Raw genomic sequence first — 18,521 nt, 5'->3', positions numbered from 1 at the left:
TAATCAGATTGAAGACCCTGCCCTTAACCTCTGATCTTGGTCTCTTTACCTCGGGCTTGGTCACTCTTCCTTGCGTAAACAGTTCCTTAATGGTATGGTGCTGAGAGGCTGGGCTTTTCCCTACCGGCCTTGCTGGTCTTCACCACGTGGCTTTAAACCCCTTGCCTCCTCATCTGCCTCCCAACTCACTGCAGGATTAAATTGGGAAGTGGTCCCTCTTCCCAGGGCTAAAAATAGTCTGCAATCACCTCTTCCCTTGAGAAGTACATTAGTACCACTTCCAACTTCCTCCAGAGGGTATGCAATGGTCTGTTCTACTTCTGAAACATGCCCTAGTTGATTCAGCATCCAAGAGGCAGAGCTGAAACTAGAAATGATTCAGGGCTATAGGTCAACTTTTATTACCCCCCATTGCAGGGATCTTTTTGTGAGATCTCTATTGAGTTCATCAAGACCAAGCAACACCCAAATATTTTTAGTACATAAACTGCTGTGAATTGGGGTTATCCAAGATATATGACTAATATCAGGATTTGTGCTCTGACAGTGCATTCAAGTACATCCAGTAAAAAATACTGGAAGGATTTGAAAGGATTAATTTTCTCACATGCTTCTGAGTCAGCTTGTCCAAATAGAATGGGTGACCTTTATTTTTAAATTTCAAATATTTGCAAAACATTTTGGGGAGTAAAAATAGGAAATGAAGGATTTGAGAATTGACAGATGCCACTGCCCTGGCCGAGTGGGAGTCCATAACCCGTCCACAAGGCTTTCGTTGGACGTAAAGAGTGTAAGCGGTAATGTCCAGCTGTTGGCCACACTGGCGCCGAGTCCAGGTCTCTGCAAGAAGCTCACACCCCAGCCTTTGGTTTTCCCTTTTGAGCTCTGTGTCCTTGGGCAAGTTTCCATATCTGCACTCAGAGTTTTTGTCTGGACCAGTGTGAAAGAACTTTCTAAATCCTGAAAACAATTTATATTATACAAACATTAGCTGTTGTGAATGAAACACAACTAAAACGTGTAAGGAAATTAGTACCAGCTTTAAAAATACCTAAGATGAGAGAGCCGTGTAAGAAAGAAACGACATACCCAAGGTGGGGATTGTTAAATGCTTAGTACGGACCATTAACATTAGTGTCCATTTATTTTGCCTTTGAGGAAAGTGTTGTCATTGAACGAGAGCTTTGACGAAAGTTCTGAACTAATAGTAAACCTAGTCTACATTAAACTCTTCATCGCAAAGGAGAAACAGACTCGGTGACACTGAGGCCACACAGTGAGTTGGCGTCGGGCTGGGCCAAGAACCCCGGCCAGGGTTCTTTGTGTCGAGCCCGTTTGGTCTGTGTTTGCATTACCTTTCTCCATGTTCCCAGTCTGGAGCACCCTGTATTTCTGCCCCGGTTTCCCTCGGTTTGTAAGTCCAGCTCCCTTCCACTTTTCTCCTCCCAATTCTATTCTTGCTCTTCCCTTTGCCGTCCCAAAATTGCTATCCAGCCAGGCATGTATGAGGCACACACTACTGATTCTCATTCCTTCTTTTTCTCCACATTTTCTGGTTTCTTCTGACCAGAAATCGTTGATTTTGCAAGAGCAAAACATAAAACGAACTGCCTGCTCTCTAAGTAGGCTAAGTAGTTTTGTAGGTGGCTAAATCCAGCAATTAGTTTAAGACCCGCACCCTCCTTTGGTAGGGAGGGGCAGCATTTGACAAGTGAAAGGCAAATGCATTCATGAAAAGGGTGTTATGCTGTATAAGCTTCAAGGTTTTCCTCCAAGAACTTCACCTTGGATGGTGTCCACTAAGCACCTGATTATGATAATGACTTTAATTGTACTATGGATAATCTAAAAAGCATGTGTTTACACTATCACTCATTTATGATTTCACTTGTGTAATAAATATTTATTGAACTCCTACTATGTGCCAGGCCTGGGGATGGATACTGGAAATATAGTGGTTTAAGGGCAGTACAGTTTGCATAGTACTTATAGTTCATCTGGAGATCAGATACTAAATAAAATTACAATAGGTGTGGTGACTGTCCTGAGAGGGGGCAGATGGGATGCTCAGGGGACAGGGCAAGAGGACCTAAGTCAACCTAGGCCTTGTGAAAGGCCTCCACGAGGCAGGCACGGGAGATGCTGAGGAGGGAGGTCAGTGAGGGAGACACAGTGAGGCTCATTTGAGGACGGGAAGAAAAGCCTGCGTGTCTGAAGGGCAGAGTGGGAGCGGGAGAATGCTCCCAGGGGCGGGGAAGAGGCAAGCAGGATCAATCAAGCAGGGCCCTGGGGTCCACACCCAAAAGTCTGGGCTTGTTGTAGGAATGGGGGGGGCCACTACAGTGGTTTTGAAGCTGGGGAGAGACGTGGTCAAATTTGTCTTTTTGAACATTAATTCTGGCTACAATTGAAGGGAATGTTTGCAGACAACTGGAGACAAGAAGCGGGGTGGCATTCCTCCAGAATAATGATGCCCTCGGCTAGGGCGGAAGTGGGAAGCCCTGGGCAGAGTTGGGCATGTGCAAATGGTAAAACCACCATGGGGGGTGTAGGTGGGTGTCTGTGCGGAGTAAGGAGGGGGGAGGGACTGAGAATCACATGTCTGGCACGGTTATCTGATGGACTGTCAGACAGACTAAGATGATGAGCTGGCGGAAGCACACAAAATTAACCCGCATTGTGTGTGGGAGGGAGCAGGAAGGAGCAAACTGGTAGGGCGTAGGCCAAGTCTGGCCTGCAGAAGAATTTGGCCAGCATTTATTTATTTAGTATTTTAGATGTAGTCATCTTTATTAACCTATCAATGTTACATTGTATACCTGTATACAGTATCTAGTTGTCATCTTAGCTTTAAAATTATCTTAGGACACACGTACTTTGGCTGTCCCTTTCAAGATGTATAAAATTCTCTCCTTCTTCTTTTGTTTCATTTTGTTTTATTGGCACAGCAGGCACGCACAGAAAAGTGTATGTAGTGGAAGTATCTATACAGCTTATTGAATTTTCACAAAGGTAAGTTCCCATCTGTATAACCATCACCCAGATCCCAGAACACTCCCAGAACCCCCCAAGTCTTCCTTATGCATCTTCTAGTCACCGCCTCCACTACCCTGATTTATTTGGGTAGTTTAACAGATTAGTTTGGCCTGTTTTTAAATTTTATGTAAATAGAATCATAGAGTATGTAATCTTTTGTGTTGCCTCATCCTTTTAAATGATTGTGCGTTATTTCATTGTATGGACATATGACTTATTTTTTTATTTTTTAAATATTTATTTAGAGAGGAGAAGGGAGGGAGAAAGAGGGAGAGAAACATGATGTATGAGAGAAACATCGATCAGTTGCCTCTCGCACGTCCCCAGCTAGGGACCTGGCCCACAACCCAGGCATGTGTCCTTACCAGGAATCGAACCAGTGACCTTTTGGTTTGCAGGCCAATGCTCAATCCACTGAACCACACCAGCCAGGGCTGGACCTATGACTTATTTAACCAATCTCCTGCAGATGGTATTTAGGTTGTATTCCATCATTTGCTATCACAAACAATGCTACAGTAAATTCTTCATAAATAACCTCAAAATAGTACCAATATATCAAAGTTTTTTTTTAGCTGCAAATAACATCAGAACCAAATAAAAGCTGTGTAAACAGTAGAGACATTTGTTATCTTACTTAGAAGTCTGGAAGTAAGCAGCTCTAGTGCTGGTTAAGGTAGTGGCCCAGTGCTTTGCTGCGTCCTGGATCCTCCCCTCTTTTTCCTCTGGCTTCATCCTCAAGGCTGCCCTTCCCCCACCCCCCAACTGCCACGGTCCAATGATACATGTTGTTTGTGTTCCTTGTCCTGTGAGATTTCTGTTCAGTTATATTTTGCCCATTTTTCTATTGGATTGTTTTCTTAAAATTGAATTATTTAAGCTGTTTTATTGCTGACTTCTTTAAATTTCCAGCATGCGTGGGCTGTCTAGTCATTTTCTTGTCATTGGGTCACATGTGCTCCACCTTCAACTCAGTGGCTATTTTAATCAGACCGGTGCCCTTTTTCTGTTTCACCTACATTTTAATGTCCTCAATTTACTCTTATTCTCGGTTTCACCTTCCTTTCCTGTCTTCTTTCACTGTCTCTGAGCTATGTACTTGTACATTTTTTTAAAAATGCCAAGCAAAATCTTTCTCTCTGAGGTGACATGATACTGTATGCCTAGAATATGAGAATATAATCAAATAGCCCAACAAATTCATTTAATGTTTGCTTACTGATTCAGAATCAGTTAAAACATATAAAAGTAGTCAGAACACACACAAAAAAGGCCATACTTTTTTCTATAGTCAAAATACATTTTTTGTGGTTTTCTTCTCAGTGTGTGTTAGTTATCGATAGTTATATTTATGTCAATGTTTTGCCCTGAACATTTTTATGGAAAATTTCAAGCGTACAGAAAAGTTGAAAGAATTATACTTGGAACACCCAAAGAGTCGCAGACTAGATTCTTCTATATTTGACATTTTGCTAAGGTTGCTTTATCACGTGTCTATCCATTTAACCATCATCAAGTTATCTTACTTTTTAATGCATTTCAGAGTTGCAGACATGGGCCATCTCATTCCTGAATATATCCACATACATCATTAACTAGGATTCAAGGCTTGTCTAGATTTTTTTTTTTTTTGAGCTAACATTTATATGCAGTGAAATAGACCTTAAGAGTCGTATTAGATGAGTTTTGAATGTCAGTAGCTTTCAGTTCCTGGTAACATCGTGAATTACCAGTTCTTTGATTTATTCTCCTCAGCCTGCCCATGCAAGTCCAGGCAGTAAAAAGTCAAGGTCATTGTAGCCACAGACCGCTTCCTTTGCGTAGGGTATTCTCCCTCAGGCTCCAGAGCTGAGTCATTGTGCCTCAGCTGATCCTCCCCTGGGCGGGGCTCCATGTTGCCCTTCACCCCCATGGTGGGTTTAGGGGATCGGAGCGGGTCGGCACTGTGGAGCACATATTACTAACCCCAGGGTCAATGGCATGACCAGTTGATGGTGGGGTGAGGGTTTAGGGGTGTGGGGAAGAGCCAGGCTACAAGGATGGTGTCCAGGAGAGAAGACAGTGTATGAGAATGCATTCCGGATCTTTGAAGTCTTGGATATTTGGAGCAGGGAGATGGGAGGGGAGTTGTCAGGATGAAGGAGACGGGAAAGGAAAGGAAGGAAAATTGGTAGGAGCTGCTCAGCACAGTGATTAGAGGAACAGATGTAGGGTCAGACGGCCAAGTTCACCTCACTGTTCCTCCATTTATTAGCTGTACATTTGTTGTTGTTTTTTTTGTTGCTGTTATTTTTCTTTGTTTTTAGCTGTCCATTCGTTTTATTTGAACTATCTGTCTCAATTTCCTCATCTACAAATGGGGTAATAATAGTACCTACCTCCTTAGATTTTATGCAAGGAACACATGAAATCATGTAGATGAGAATAAATACTCTTTTTCCTGTCTGGTGGGTGGCTAGCTGGTTTAGCCTGGGGGCTCATCTTAGACATTTACAATTCAGAAGCAGGAAGGCCTCTTCTCTCCCTCTGCTCCCCTCATCCTCACCACGCTCCCATCCTCCTGCTGTGGCACAGACATTGTTTTAATAGGGCACAGAACCACTCATTTTGCAAAAGGGTCTGTAGGTTGCAGTGGGAGAGTCACTAGTGTAAGTGGGTTTCATTTAACGTGCAGATATTGATCTCTGGTCTTTTTTTGCTTCAGTAACGGAAGGTAGAGAGAACTGAGGCTGAAGGTGAGAAAACCGAAGCCACTGGGGTTGCGGGATAAGCAAGAGGAATAGATGGGTACAGCCAAAACAGAGTTTGCTGAATGTGTACTTTTTTTAAAGCAAGCAGTGTTTTTACATATGGAGGATTTCATTTTTGCATGGCAAAAATATTCTGTACTGTAAGACAGAAATAAGAAACCACCAAAAAGTGGGTTCAGGACAAACAGTAGAGCTGAGCTTCTGGTTTTAGTTTTTGTTTGTTTTTTTACCGTTGACGAATCACATACGTCTATTCTTAGACTTCATCTGCTCACACCTGGTACACACCCATACACATTCCTTCCTGCATTTTTGTTTAATGCTGCCGTCAGCCCCAAGGGGTGAGAGAGAATGGGAGCAAGCTTGGCCTCACTCTTAGGCAATACCACAAGTCTCACTTCCAGGAAGATTTTGTGTGAAATTTGAGAGGCTGGCATAGTTTTCAAGTTGGAGAAGTGGGTACCTTTTTAAAAAAGGCTTGTGAATCCTGCTTACAGGCGGAATGCTCTCGGTTTGGAACTCCCTCGGGTGGAAAGCCAAGCTCATGGTCATTCCATTATTGATCTAGTCTTTACTTCCAGGTGGCTATTGCTGTGTACACAAAGGTTTACCTTTTACACCCTCTCTCAGGCTCTTCCCAATGGTCTCTGCAATCTACTTTGCAGATCGATCTGTTAGCTTGAGTTCAATTATCAGTTTGCTCTTATCATAACCGCCCCAATAGCTGCTATTAAAATATACTTTTACAATAGGCATTGGTATAACCTGGCTTCTAGGGTCTCACACGTGTTTTCTGGCATTGTGACAAGCCCCGGCGAGGCTGCATGGAAAGGGAGTTAGACCGTTCTCTGCGGAATGCCCACACCCTGTGGGAACCATGATCGGAAGTGCCTTTGGAGAACCCTCTGTGCTCTGTCCCGGGCTGCTCTCATTCACACCAGGCTATGGCTCTGCCCCCTATGTCATCTTAAAGGCAGGGCCTCTTTTATTGTGAAAACTTGCCACAGACAAAATGTGGGGGCAGCAAAATTAAATACTGAAGGTTATCAGTAAATACTGAAGGTTATCTCACATTGCAAATCCACTTTAAAAAGAAGACACAATTGAGTTACTCTGGAGTTTTTCAAAACAGGGCATTCCCTTTTGAGGCAGGCCTAGTTTGCCCTCTAAAATCAGGTTCCCTTCCCTGCAAATTTCATACGGAAGCTGCATCAAATTACTATTTCCAGTGAAGTTGAGATTAAGATTCTTCCAGTGAGTGATTTTTGAGTTCCTGCTGTGTGCAGGGCTCCCCGCTAACTCGGGGCCCATCGGGTGCTGGCCTTGGAGAAGGGGCATGCAGAGCAGCCTGGAACTAAATACGCAGCAGTCTGACCAGGGCATCCATTCTGACCTGGAGATGGGGGCTGCGGGGGCTGCAGAGAAGGGCTGATGATTGCGCTGGGCTTTTGAGGATTACCGATTTTGTGATCAGGAATTCAGCACCAGGGAAGTAGGGATAGCTCATCTCTGCTTCTTGATATCTGGGGCCCTCCACTAGGAAGATGGCAAGGATGGGGGTGGCCCCACAGCTGGGAGCTGGGATTAACTGGGAGCATCTTCACTCACAGGTCTGGCTGTTGATCCTGGCTATTGGAAGTGACCCCAGCTGGCGCAGACAGAGAAATACCTAACCGAGGCCTCTCTGTGTGGCCTGGTCTTTTTCACAAAATGGGCACCTCAGAATGGTCTGATTTTTTTTAAAATTTTTATTTATTGACCTGAGAGGGAGAGAGGAGAGGAGAAAGAGAGAGGATGCATCAATTTGTTTTTAATGCATTCATCGGTTGATTCTTGTATGTGCCCTGACCTAGGATCAAACCTGTAACCTTGGCATACCAGGAAGATGCTGTAACCAACTGAGCTACCCAGCCAGGGCAGAATGGTCAGACTTGGCAGCTCAGGGCTCACAAGTGAGAGTTCGCAGAGAACCAGGCAGAGGCTGCATAGCATCTTCTGAGCTAGCTTCGGAAGTTATGTGGTATCACTTCTACCACATGCTATTGGTTACAACAGAGGCACTAAGGTTAACTAGCCTGTTCCATAGGAAGGGACATAGACCCTCACCTCTTCATGGGAGGCTGTGGCCATTTAAAAAATTGTCACAGGTGTGCTGACAAAGCATGAGAGCACGTGGGTGTTTCCAGCTGCTGAGTAGTCTGGTGCTGTTGGAACTTCAAGGTGTAGGGTGGAAAGACTGGGCCACAGTGTGAAAAATGTGGACTGCCTTTTGGCAGTCACCGTATCTTAAAGCCACACACACATCACGGAAAAAACAAAACTTTGTTTTCGTATAAGTCGATCCACTTTTCCTTTTGGGAACTTCCCTCTGGGTTTGAGAATTTGATCTCGGTTCCGGGTAATCGCTGCCAGTCTGGGCTGCAGAGCTCAGCCCTCCCTCCTCCTTTCTCTGGGCACACGCAGTAGGGAGGGAGCTGGTTCCGGGCAAATTTCCATCCAAGCTGACATCTGCCAAGTGGCCGCGCCCCTTTTGTCCTGGGACAGTGATTGAGCAGGTTCCTGGCTGCAGGGCTTCTGGAGGGTGGCTCTGTTTCAGCTAAAGCTGCTGCCTTTACAGGGACATGGGGACAGCTGGCTGCTCTCCTGTACCTCTATGGGGCTCCAGGGAGCTCTGTGAGCCTGTTGGCATCCTTCCCCTTCTATCTACTATGGTTTGCTCTGTGCCAGGACAGCTGCAGAGTCACTTATAAAGCCTGGGACCTTGGAGGGAGGTGACAGTCAGGCTCCTTCTGCTCAGGAACCTCCAAGTCCATCTGACATCTCTCTCCCTCACTCCTTTTTGCCCTTGAAAATCAGGTTCCCTCCCCCCAAAATGACAAGTTAAGGCTACATTGAATTGCTACGTCAAGTAAAGTGGAGAAATACAGTTCTTTCAGCAAATAATCTCATCACTGTCTCTCACCCCTTTTCCACACCCAGCACAGGATTCCTTAAGATCTAACCCAACATTGAACCCCAGAGGCTGGGGGTGTGGATCTGACCACCCCCTTACAAATCCTTTGGTGTATGCCAAAGGGGTCCTCCCCTTTGGAAACTCAAAGATAAGATTGGACTCTTGAACTACCTTCCTCGGAAGGACAGGTAGCTCCCCAGTTTGGAGAAGGTCCGTGCAGCGGGAATGGATAGGGACAGGAACGGTCACCTCATGTATTGAAACAATTATCATTACAAACCCGTGAGACCCGCAGAGGTGCAACTGACACCTTCCTCCAGGGCGGCGCTGGCTGCCCAGCTCTGAGAAGTGCGCTCCTCTGATGGCTTCTGGCCTCTGGCTTCTTCAGAATCTGCCTCAGCTTTCTTTTTATTTTATTGGTAAAATAAACATAACATAAAATTTATCATCAGTGATATTTGGTACATTCACAATTTTGGGCAACTATTACCCCTGTTTAGTTCCAGAACATTTTCATCACCACAAAAGGAAACGTGTATCCATTAGCAGTCAGTCCCCTCCCCCCATGGCCCTGAATGCCTCTAATTAACTCTCTCTCTCTGTGGACTCACCTGCTCTGGATATTTCACACACATCGGATAGATGGCCTTCTGTGCCTGGCTTCTTTCACTGAGCATGAGGCCATTTGAAGCCCATCCATGTGGCAGTACTTCTGCTGGGTTAGCTCTGGTCACCCTGCTCCTTGCTGGTGGTCTCCTCCTGGATTCAGGTAGCTTCCTCCTATGCATGCAGAATGAGCGCTTTGCCAAAGGCCCTAGAGCCCCTTTTACAGGTCTCAGGAACTCTCAGTGCCAACTCCCTGATCTCTGGTACATCCCCCCATACATCTTAGAGACTTCATAAACAACTGTTTTGCTCTTACGTAAAAAATTTTCCCAGCATTGTTTTTTCTCTGAGTCCTCAGGACAACGTCTGTCTCCTGTTTGCTCAGGCCAGCTCTCCTAGGGAGCCGGAAGCTTCCATTCTCTCTGTTAAGTGGGGTGCACGGGTAACCCTTTCTTCCAGCATTTACTGGTCTGTGGGGACTGCCTGAGAGGACAGTCACCTCCCAAGATGCAGTGGGTGTGACAAGTGATGGTAGTTTTGACATGAATGATGCAGGCATGTGGGCTGCTGGGAAGTGAGGCACGACTTTGGTCTCGATCATTTAGGTCAAGCTGGGTTGCCTCTATACTAGTAGGACTTCTGCTTAGTTGTTTGGTTATGCTTAGTTATCCCCTTAACAAGAGGATAAGCAACTTTCCTCGTGGCTGGCGTGGTTCCGACAGCCAAGTGGGTATCATTAGGAATGTGTTTTGCAGTTCGTGTCCAAACACATTGCCTTCAGTGGGATGGCTTTTAGACTTTGGGGTGTGGTCTCTATAGCTCCCACTGCCTATGTCTGTCATTCGCTGGAGCAGCATCTTAATAAGTCGGGAGGGTGCTGGAGGTTTACCCCATGTTGGCCTTGGGGCGATCTGGGGATCTTGTATCTGGTTCTGCAAGAATTGGAAAACCTTTGACGATCTCGGAGTGGAAGTGGAGGGCTGCGTGGGTCACAGGCGCGTTATGACACAGGGAGGGAGACCAGTTACGAGGCTGCTGCCACCATCTGCATAAGACACAACGGTGGCCTGTCCAGGGAAGTGTAGCTGGAATGGGAAGGAGTAAGTCGTTTCTTATTTATTTCCTTAAAATTTTTTTATTGTAAGAGAAATTCTATGTATGACAAAATGGGGTACGTAGAACGATCAAATTCACGGAGACAAAGCTGAGTGGCGGTTACCAGAGGCTGGGGTGGGGGGAAGAAAATGGTCACCTGTAGTTTTAAATGGTCACACAAAATTGTTTCCCAGGCACAGAGTTTCAGTTTCGAAAGATGAAGGAAGCTCTGCAGGTGGATGGTGTTAGCACACACAGACCCAGGCAGCAGCCCTGAGCCTGCAAATCTGCCTCCGAAAGCAGAGGGCAGGGAAACACCAAAGAAAGAGGCTGGCCACGCCAGTCTGGCAATGACTACGGAATTTCTTAAAGGAAACTTACGTATGAGGCATGACTTAGGCGTCTGCAAGATGAAATGGGTCCCTGCCACTTGGGGAACCCATTCTAAGGGGAAAGGGTGGGGTGGTCAGGGGTGCTGTTGTGTGACTGCTACGGGAAATTACTTTGCCCTCTTTACCAGGTCGCGACTACAGCCTGTCCCAGGAACCAGCACACAGCAGGAGGCGGGCAGGGGTGCTGATTATTGTCAGACTGAATATCAGTTATGACCAGACAGCCTCTCGGGGACTTGCCGAAAGCAACCTCCATTCTGGCCCGGGTCCAGCTTTCTGGACAGACGGTTGTCGCGTCCGGGAGTGGTCTCTCCCCCGCAGATGGTGCGATGGTTGCACAAAAGTGTGAACGAACTTAATGCCACGGGACTGTGCACTAAAAAATGGTCCCAGTGGTAAGTTTTACACCATAAAATTTTAACCATTATTCTCTTTTCAGTCTCATGAATTTACCTCTAATTTTTTGCTTTTTAAATCTGTGAGGATAGTTTGAGTTCTTTTTTTGCCAGAAGACTGGGGAGAGGATGAATGAATATTCTCTCTCTCTTTTTTTTAGAGAGAGGGAAGAAGGAAGGGAGAAAGAGAGGGAGAGAAACATTGATGATGTGAGAGAGAAACACTCATTGGTTGCCTTTCGTATGCACCCCAGCCAGAGACTGAATCCACAACCCAGGCAGGTGCCCTGACCAGGAATTAAATCTGAACGCTCCAACCAACTGAGCCACACCAGTCAGGGCTGAATGGAAATTCTCCTAAAGTCTCTTCCAGACATTATTTTTCTCAATATTTATATTAAAAAAGAACATCCATGTCTGATCCTATTTTACCAGTGACTTGTAGGATTCCTTTAGAGTTTTTGTTTCAATGCATTTTTTTCCCTATACAATACCTTTATGGTATGTCCTGCCTCCCCACTTTCCCGTCTGCAAATTCTCCCTGCTTGGGCTGGCTGCCCGGCTGGCAGGACGTCTGAGTCGGCACTGCTGCTCCCATAAAGGGGCCGTAGTCACAGCCACGGGCGAACCCCGGGAGCACGCATTTCAAGTCTTCACGGCGACCAACCAACAGGACCACTCTGTGAATTTACGTATGCACCGACTTCGCTTGGTAGACTCTGGAGTAGCGACATACTCTGTATTTATTTTTATTTTTGAGGATTTTTGTAGTTTTAAATGGACATGGGCGAAGCCTCATTCTTGTAGCCAGTCTCTGACTATTGTGGCTGTAAATGTAATTGCAGCAAAACCAAATTCGCAGACTGGCCCTGGAATTGTTACCTATTGGCAGATACAGTCTCTTGACCAAGGTTAATTGAATGATTGCAGAATAATGGGTAGTGTGTTGGAGGCAAGTTAAAGCTCTTCCTTGTGTGGACCCAGAGCGGTGAAGTTACTCGTTTTCTCAGAAAGCACTATAATGAGCATCATCTTCTTCTGTTTGGGAAATCTTGGTGTTCATTCTTCTTCGGTTCCAGAGCTCGTGATTGGTTGGACTCTTTAATTATTGATCACTTTTCTTTTAGGAAGCCTCAGAACATTTGGAGAGAAGGACATTAAAACTTTGTACAAAGTTGTAATTTCTCACCTTTCCTCTTCTCTTTCTTTGCACTAAAGACAGAGTAAGAAAATCCAATAACAACTTTTAATGACTTACTGTCTGGAGGGTAACTCATCTCACTCGGGGGCTAAATGTCCCCGGAAACCTGTTGTAAACAGTATAAATAGCTGTAGTGGAATTTTGTCCCTTTTGTCACACTGTCTGTGGAAGTCACTGTCACTTGTGACACAATGAAGTGTGGATCTCAGTATCCCTAGGTATTTTCCAATATAGCATTCGTTGGCTGCAATTCAGAATCGTATCACCTTTTTGTTAGCAAGGAGGTAGCCCTCCACCCCATTCCCTCCCTCAAGTGTTGAGTGCCTTTTAGGTGCCCGGTACTTTATAACCGAATTCCTAACGTTCGGACCCATTCCATGATTTTCCAGGTTTTAAATCCTATTGGATCGTGGAAGTTCAAGTTAATTAATTCCACGTTGTAAAAAAATAAGACTTCCTCTTAAGACGAAAATTAATCTTACCAGCTTAATACAGATATTTGAAAGCCTTCTTGTAATTGAGACAGCTCTTAAGATCTTCAAATTTTGACAAGTTGGGCCAAACTGGTTCTACCAAAAACACCCTGCTGAGAGCTTCATTATACATTCCGGATTATCTCGTGGTATTGGAAATAGTAGGGGAATGTTGAGTAACACAGAGGTTATAAAAGCTGAGGGCATTTTTTAGAATATTCATCAAATTGGGATTTGACAAGCCCCGAAATATGGCTACTGACCACAGGCATTAAGAGGTAAGACGACTTCCTTTTTGTTATTACAATAGTTACACGACATATTCTTGAGTGGAGGCTTGGATTTTTCCTTCTGTGAAATTACAATAGGGACAACAGTCATTTCACAGAATTCTGTGATTCATTTGGGAGTGTGCCGGAAGCGATTTTTTTTAAATGACTTACCCAAAAGTATTTACTATTTTCTAACAAAAAGGCATACATAGTAGGACTGTCAGAAAAACTAGTAGAGAAATTAAAATTTCTCTTAAAACCAACTTTAGTCAGGAAGACTTGTTCACAGGCAAATAAGTGGTTACATATACAAATCCTAAGTACATCACACTATTTCCCCCCCTTTTTGGTCATGGGCTATTCCAGGAAGATTTAATTACATAACTTTTAATTTGAGGGGTTCCAATAAAGTCTTCCCTAAAATGTAAAGTGAAATTGCTCTTAGAAAAATGTCAGTTTGATGAGAAGTAAATGTTAGTCTATTTTAGACAAGTTTTGTTAGTATCTGACTACATTCCTGCACAATCATTCCTCAGAAGGAAGCCACTTTTTTTTTTTTTTTGAGAAAGGGCAAAGTAAATCTTAAATTAGCATCAGAATTCTACCCATAATTGCGTACCCAATCAATACTGGAATAGATGCCATTAAGAATGCAAAGATGAACGGAATTTCAGTTACAAAATCTGGAGGAAAGAAAATCCCAAAGATGTATAAAACTATTGACAAATGTAAGCTAGATTTAGCTCTAGGACATGTTATGTATTTTTACCTTAAAAGGATGAATAACTAGACAGCAGGATTGCTGTTAAAACTATTTTTGTTTGCTCAGAGTTGTTCATATTAATGAAACAAAGATGAATAGTCTCTTAAGTTAAATTTGAAAAAGTGGAATTATTGCCTCTGATTTAACTTTGAGGGGTAATATAGGGCACAACCCAGGTATCATAATATTTCCATCCATAAACACAAGTAAAAGTCACTACCAATACAAATGTTAACAAAAGGAAATAAACGCATGTTTATTCATGTCTCAGTTGCCACAACACAGTAAATTGTGATTTTTCTCTGCTACAGTAAATCTCCCTTTTTTTTTTTCTGGAAGAGCAGATTAATAGAAATGTGGATTTCCCAAATTTCTGGTGATTTAGAAACTAATTTTGATTTTTGACACCAGACGCCATGGTGTGACGAGCTGCAAAAACCAAATGCTTTCTCTGTCACTCAGCAACTAAAGGATGAGGGAGAATGCTCTGCCTAGCTGTACCTGCTACTCCATCCTGGACCCAGGTTCTTTTTTTTCTTTTAATATATATATATATATATTTTTTCACATTTTATTTTATTTTTGGTTTTAAGAGAGGAGGAGGGAGAGAGGGGGAGAAACATAGATGTGAGAGAGAAACATCTATTGGTATTGGTTGCCTTCAGTACGTGACCCGGGGGGCAACTGTTTTTTAGAGAAAAGGGAAGGGAGGAAGAAAGACAGGGAGAGAAACACAGATGTGTGAGAGATACATCCGCCTGTTGAATGCCCCCAACTGGGGACCCTGCTGGCATGTGCCCTGACCGGGAATCAAACCAATGACCTTTTGGTTCTCAGGCCAGTGCTCAATCCACTGAACCACAGCAGCCAGGGCAGTGGTCCCAGTTTCCGGTCACCCACTCAGTTCCAGTGCTTCCACATCATCAGTTCGCTGTCTTCAGCCTCACCCGACTCTTAACTCCTTTTGCATCACGACTCTCGTTTTCTGTCTGTCAGTTAATCCTCATTTTCCAGAAAACCCTGATGTTTCTGATTTCCTGTTAATCCTAATCAGTTTTAAATCAAAGGAAGTGATAAAATGCTTAAAATAATTTAAAAGATAAAAACTAGGTTATGCTAGTTTTATGGAAGATGCATTTCAAGTGATCTATAAATACATGACAAAGTAGCAACCCCCCCCCCCAAAAAAAAACCCTTAAATTTTAAACCTGATTCCTTCACTATTTGGTATAATGTAATCTTGCTTTGATTACTAGTCAGGGCAAAAAGGTAAGCAAAGGCCATAAGACATGCATTTTGCAGGGGGAACGAGAATGGCATTTGAAGATTTCTTGGGAGTTGGCTCAGGCATTTTTATATCTATTACCTATGAGGATTGTCACACTTAGCACATCACGGTTATTAGTAAAGGATCAGGTCTCTTGCTTATGACTGATATTGGCAGAAGTATATTTGAATATTCCTCCCTTGTAATTGCACAGTCCTTCAATTACAGACCGTGAGTGCCCACAGAGCAGAAGAAAAAATTTATAAAGAAAAAGAGCCCTGGCTGGCGTGGCTCAGTAGATTGAGTGCTGGCCTGAAAACCAAAAGGTCACTGGTTCGATTTCCAGTCAGGGCACATGCCTGGGTTTGGGGCCAGGTCCCTGGTTGGGGGCACATGAGAGACAACCACACATTGATGTTTCTCTCCCTCTCTTTCTCCCTCCCTTCCTCTCTCTCTCAAAATAAATAAAGAAAATCTTAAAAAAAAAAAGACAAAGAGAGTGTCACAGTCCAGCTTTACTAGATTCTAAAACGCTCCATTTACCCATGCGTTACTCTGTGCATCTCTGAAACGTCTGAAAAAATACTTCTCTGCGACATACCAGGCTGTAGGGAATGAGCACTTTTAGATACGTCGATCTCTAGCAGAGTTTGGCATCTTTCTTCCCTTAACGTTAACTGAACGTTTCAACTGGATCTTAACAGAAGGTGGCCAATGTTCATTCTCTGGGCTTCTCCGAGTCTTTTGCAGGCTCTATATCAGTTTATCTTTTTAGGTTCCTGTCTTTGGAACTCTTCCTTTGTCCGCTTGGCAGTTTGTCTGCTGGGGGTCGCCTAGCACGGAGCTGACATCCATTCGAGGATCCTTTCTGCCAGTTTGGCTTCATCTGTTCTTTACCCACCTCTTTTTGAATCTGTAATGCTAATAACCTTTCCTGTTTTCTTGTTTATGTCTCTCAAAAAGTCGATGTTCCAGTGCTAATGATTTTGGGGTAAAGTTGGTTTCTGTTTGCCCTTGGTCTGAGGAAGATTTGGGGAACGCTTTCCTCCCTTTTACCAAAAAGCGTGGATCTCCGACTGCTTCAAACTTAGACTCCTGATTTTTCCTTTTGGCAATATCTCCTTTACTGATCGGGAGGCAAGACTTCACTTTCTGTCCCAAGCGTGCTATTTCCAATTATGTCTGATGGAGTGCACCCGCTCTCTGTTTTGCCACAAGGCTTAACTGCAGCTTCTCCAGAGAAGAAACCCTGGCTTCAGGCTCCTCATGACTTATGATACATAATTCTTCATCGTGATTGCTCGGTCTCGATTCCGACTTCTCCACCGAGGCACAGGCGACGCTGTGGAAGACCCCACGCCTTGTTCTTGAGTGCCACGGAACATTTGCAGAGAGAGTGTAGGTGGTCCTCCGCAATTTCTGTCTTGCCAGACAGGGCTCTTTACATCACCTCTGTCAGCTTCCTTAGACGTGGAGTTTTCCTGCCGTCTTGTACAGCTTCACCCCGCGATGCTGGCCCAAATTGAGATTTCAGTGACAGATACTTCTCAATATCTCCAGTATGTGTTTATCTGTTTTGACTTTTCTTTTGCAACTTAGTTGTGACTGGATCAGATTTTTTTGGAATTCAACCGAAGAAGCCTAGATGTTTCCCTCAAAGAAATTGTTAATAAAATGCTTAGCTTTCTTGCCATTTTTTCCTCACTTTTTAGTTGTTCTTCTATTTCTCTTCTCCTTTTTTTCTGCCTGTGTTGCTTCTTCTTCTTCCTCCTCTGCAAATAATTTCTTTTCCTTTCTGTCAATAATTTCTGTGTGTATTCACCGCCTTTGTGAATACAAACTATAGATGTTATCTATAGTTTCTATATACCTATATATAGATATCTATGTATCTATAGTTCCAGCTTCAGGCCCAGAAAAGTAGCAAAAACAGACAAAGTGATGCCATCGCTGGCATCAGAACCAGAGGCAATGACTACAGACCTCCTACCCCAAGGCCAGCCAATCAGCAGAGACCACAACCCTTTAAGGATGCACCTGGAAAGCTGATGAATATTCTACTGAGATAGTCCTGAGACCTCCCCTAAAATTCCTGCCTTTACAAAATAGATAAAAACCTTTAAGACAAAGGACGCAGCGTGTGTGTGCACTCTCTCTCTCTCTCTCTCTCTCTCTAGAGCATGCCTGGACCTTTCCACCTTTCTTTGTTTAAAAAAAGTTGATTGGAGAGAGAGAAGAGAAGGGGGGAGAGAGGGAGAGGTAGAGAGAGCTAGGGAGAGAGAAACATCAGCCTGCCATTCCACCTATTTATGTTGTCCTTGACTCTTTCTCACCTGTGCCCTGACCAGAGACTGAACCTGTGACCTTGGCGTACAGAGACAATGTTCTAACCAGCTGAGCTACCTGGCTGGCCCCCCTTCTTTCCTAAGGTGCATATATCTTTGCTTGCTTTCTCCAAGGGCCACTCTTTTGCCCTGGTAACTTGTTTCCTGCGTCCATGCAGCCCAGCTGGCTCACTTCTTCTGGTTCTGTGACTTTCTTTCCAAAGGACCAAGGCGGTTCCACCTAGGCTCACTCCTGTTGCTAGGATCTGGCCTCGCCTGTCTTAAGCTCTTCCTTTGTTTCACTGTCCCCAGCTTCGACAAGTGTGCTCTGAGAATCGCCTGGGCTGGTGCTGTGAAAGCTTTCCTGCATGAAGTCAAGCACCAAGAGCCCACATCGCCGCTAACGTCAACACTAGAATTTTGTGGATTATTTCAGTATATCCAAAACCTTTTATAAATAATGGAAGACAATCTAAAATTTTATTTGCAAGAAATAGGTTTCTGGCTCAAATCACATCTTTAAAAAAAGGATGTCCAAAATATGAAAAGTAGTTCTAAATATCAGTTGTCGACATAAGAAATGTCTAAACCCAAAGAGAATTTTTATGAGTTTGTTTGAGCCAAACAGATGACAGCTACCAGGAAGCAGAATCTCAATGGACTGAGAAAATGCTCCCGAAGATGGCAGGGTTCGCGCCTTATTTTATACATTAGAATCAGAGGAGAAGACATACGGGGATTGCATGCCATCCATTGGCGATAGGTTAGGGAGGTGGGAGAAGGCAAAGCAGGGAAATCTCTGAGGGTGGATAAAGAGGAAAGCACTAACACGCACTTCTTTTACCCTGGCGGATGCAGGATAGCGAGCAACGCTTAGAGACAGCGGGCAGGAAACAAGCAAACACTGAGGGGTTCTAGGGCCCTTTGTTCCCGTAGGAGGTTGTGCCCTGAGGGCTCTGAAAAGACGGGGATCACTCTGACATCCCAAAGGTAT

General features: G+C 44.2%; 1 pseudogene; it reads right to left on the bottom strand.

Moving 5' to 3' along the window:
* Window positions 1-7,289: 7,289 nt before the first annotated feature.
* LOC112309722 (E3 ubiquitin-protein ligase RNF168-like) lies at window positions 7,290-18,281 on the bottom strand (annotated as a pseudogene).
* Between the last annotated feature and the right edge of the window lie 240 nt (window positions 18,282-18,521).

The sequence above is a fragment of the Desmodus rotundus genome, chromosome 8, assembly GCF_022682495.2.
Source record: "Desmodus rotundus isolate HL8 chromosome 8, HLdesRot8A.1, whole genome shotgun sequence".
NCBI lineage: Eukaryota > Metazoa > Chordata > Mammalia > Chiroptera > Phyllostomidae > Desmodus > Desmodus rotundus.
The sequence above is the reverse complement of the archived record's forward strand: the minus strand, read 5'-3'. Positions and strand labels throughout refer to the sequence as shown.